Here is a 3,732-nt window from a genome sequence, read left to right as displayed (position 1 = left end):
AATATAGATAAACTCACTTTGTTTAAACCCTAAATGATTGACTAGAATCACAGTATATATGGTAACAAGATTATTGGCTACAAATTATACATGACTATTTGAACCCTTAAAGTAAAGTGAAGTTTACATTTAGTTACAGTATTAAAATATCAAGACCACAATTGGTCATGTGATGACAGTCAAACAGAAAAGAAAAAAAGAACTCTTACACTAATTTACTTTGATTAGTATGGCATATAAATTAATATCTTTGGAGGCGAGGTTCATTTTAAAAAAATCATGGAAAGGTACATTATTCTTAAAATATGAGGCAATTCAGTTCAGATCTCCATCAACCTTGAAATAACATCGCCAAGACTTATACAAGTTAAAGTAATCTACTCACTCCCTCTGCTGTCTCCTTTTCTAATGACTAACTTTTGCCCTAAAGTAGTTAATACCAGGCACATTTATGAAATATCCTCCAACCGTTTTTACGTATGGAAGTTTGTGAGAATTGACTAAGCTTGATGCCTGCAACACTTCAAAGCTAGTTGGCTGACTATACTTAACTCTAAATGTATGGAGACTAGTTTCATAAGTAACTATGTCCAACTTTCTCAGGATAAAAATTAATTTGTCAACATGCCCAAATATGGCTTCAACTTCACCAAAAGCTGGCACTTGATTGTGGAAACCAGTCACCACAGCTGAGTGCTTTTTATACTTGACTCCATTGACTTGACACACATTTATTTGGTCAATCAAGTCATGAGCAGAAATTTCAGGAATTGCAGCGCATATAATATTTTTGTAGGGTGATTTACTGATAAATGTCTGCCTTCGAGCACCACATGAGTTGCTACTTGTCAAATAGGGACCAGCATTTCCTTTTGCACTCAAAAGCATTTGACTTGCTTGCTTTCTCTGGTGAGAAAAAGTAAATGTTTTTACAAGATTCTTCAAACATCGTTTGATACGAAACAGTCTTTTAAGGTAGGACCCTAGTGAAAAAATACCGAAAATCGCATAAACGTCGGATTAGTAAGGTTAAAAACGGTCTAGGGGCTCGTAGACCAAAAACTCGACCTTGAAGTTGTAGAACAGAGCTCTCTGATGAAAACAAGATGTGAACGAAATTTTTCCGTCAAAATTTGAGACACCTGGAACTTTTTCCGTAGAGGCCTGAGACCCGTACGGGAAAAGTTCCACGAGTCTCAAATTCTGACGGAAAAATTTCGTTCACATCTTGTTTTCATCAGAGAGTTCTGTTCTACAACTTCAAGGTCGAGTTTTTGGTCTACGAGCCCCTGGACCGATTTTCACTTTTTCACTAGGGTCCTACCTTAAAATAGGCATGTTTAGCTTCAAATCTGAATCAAAGAAATATTACATTAGTTTAGTTTTTGATTTATTGAAGGTATTGAAGGTTGACTGATTTTCAAATAACTTACCTGAAGCACCAGAATTGAGAGGGTGGTCCAAACAACAGGATGTGTGTTCCCATATGAACCTATGTAAGATAACATTCAAAGATATAATGTACTGGAATGTATGGAATAATTATAAAACAAACAAAGAAACAAACAAACCTCATAGTGAAATTTTGGAGTCTCTGAATTAGGGTAAAGAGCTTGAAATAGAGTATGATGGTGTTTAAGAGTAGCTCGAATAGTTTGAACATCTTGGACAGTTAGCACCTTTGACATCATCAAGTCAATCCACTGGAGTCTTAAAATATAGCACTTCAAATTGACTTCATCACAGGCTGATTCTCTCAGACTTGTCACTGCATTATATTTCCTTAAAGCGAAGGGAAGGGTGTAAGCAAGAATGATAGTTTCCGCCGCAGTCTGCCTCAGATTCTTATTAGCTATATGGGTGTCTGTTATTTCAGTTGGCTTATTAATTCCAAAATATTTGCTAAACTTTGCAATTCTGTTATTTTTGACCTGAAGCGTCATTTCTTTCTTAGCAAGAACATGGGTCAGTAAGCAACATATTTCTATTTTCAAAGTACCCATAATTGTGTCATGCATAAAGTCTTGAACCAAGCATTTAGTCACATCACATCCTTCTATGGACATTAAAACACTTCTCCTGTTGATACCGTAAGTGACAGATGGATTCTTCTCGTCTCTGTTAGGATTTTCAAAGTATTCCTCCACTTCTTGAACCTGGAGAAGGTGACTTTCCTTGGACCGTTTGGGAAACAGATCTTCCTCAAAATGGAGGTACATGTCTTTGGAATGAACTAGACATTGCCGGCAGTGGTGGTCAGCTAAATGAGATTCTTTAAAGCCGCCAGTAAGAGCTGAAGCAGGGTTATCACCGCAGCAAAACAAAAATAAACCATAGAAAAGTTCTTCTTTGCCATTAATATTCAACTTTAAACCATTCTTAAGCTTGTTTACAACCTCAATAAAGCTTTCCAGAATTTTAGCAAAGCCATACTTTTTCAGCACAGAGTTCTTCACAGCTCCCAATAAGAATACAGCTTTGAGGGATGACCGGAGATGAGGATGAATATTAAGCAGCGACCAATAGATAAGAGTGACGCCATGGACACCAGACTTACTACTTGCAGTGTCAGTGGGCTCTACCCCATCAGAATATATACCAAAAACAAGCGTTTCTGGGTGATCTTTTACCAAGGGGTGATTTTGATAAACATATCCATCTAATGGTGAAGAAAATACACCTTCCTTAACAGGAAGAGGATTTTTAACGCACTGCAGTACCTCTGGACATGAGAGAACTTCCTCTAGAGCTGGTTGAAAGGGCACCACATACGCAAAGTCTACATCCTCTTCAACAATGTTGTTGCCCTTCTTCAAAACGTCTTTGGATAAAAACACAACTTTCTCTGGTAACACAACACCATGCTCTTCTTTAATGTACTTGAGAACTTCATCAGGACTCTGCAATCCTATGAACACAGAACAGTCCACGAGTCCATCAACAACTTCTTTTATTTCCCCAGAATCCAGAACTCCATCAGATTCTGTACACTTGTCCATCAAGCGTTTCTGAAAACAGACATAGCATTAATGTTAGAGATGAAAAGGTGCACATCACATATTTTAGGGTGTAGAAAAATACAGCATGCATCAGTCATTATCGAAAAAAATCATACCTGGACTACAGTAAGAACCGCCTGAACAAGTTTGTCAACCGAGTTCACAACGTGATTAGAAATTTTCTGGGTGGCATGTAATTTATCACTCAGTATAATTAGCATCTCAGCTGCAAGGAACTTTACTTTTTCTTCCGCATCCATGTTGCTATTAGATCTGAAACCAAATTTAGAAGTGTAAACAAGCAAACCATGAAATATTTACAAAAAGTCTATGGTTAATGGTGTAAGAAAATAATGGAAACATCGGGATAAGAAACCGTCGGAGAAATTACAGTAAACTTTGCAGAACTTAAGTAATACATTCCTAAAAAAAAGTAAGCAATAGGACGAAATTAATTAGTTAAAATAGTTGTAAGATTGCTACATAACCTACATGAGTCACTTACAGGTAAGAAAGGTTCTACAACAAATCCTTTGGTAAACAGAAGGCCTGGAGCTTCTGGCTGCTGACCAGCGGCCTCACCATCGCTCACCATAGTTTAATACGGCAGTAGGGATATGCCGGAGGACACCATTTGAAACAAATTTGGACAGTTTACAAATTTTGATAAGAAATGGTTCCAATGCCTGTCAGTTGCACAAGACGAGCACGAACGAGCTCAGCTGACTGAGAA

At 37.4% G+C, this 3,732-nt stretch overlaps 1 pseudogene; it reads right to left on the bottom strand.

Annotated features, from left to right (window-relative positions):
* The window catches only part of LOC127750351 (uncharacterized), a 46,955-nt pseudogene that overhangs the window by 4,034 nt on the left and 39,189 nt on the right, over positions 1-3,732 (bottom strand).

The sequence above is a fragment of the Frankliniella occidentalis genome, unplaced genomic scaffold (genome assembly GCF_000697945.3).
Source record: "Frankliniella occidentalis isolate FOCC.00 unplaced genomic scaffold, Focc_3.1 Scaffold175, whole genome shotgun sequence".
Taxonomy (NCBI): Eukaryota; Metazoa; Arthropoda; class Insecta; order Thysanoptera; family Thripidae; genus Frankliniella; species Frankliniella occidentalis.
This window is presented reverse-complemented; position numbering and strand designations above follow the sequence as displayed.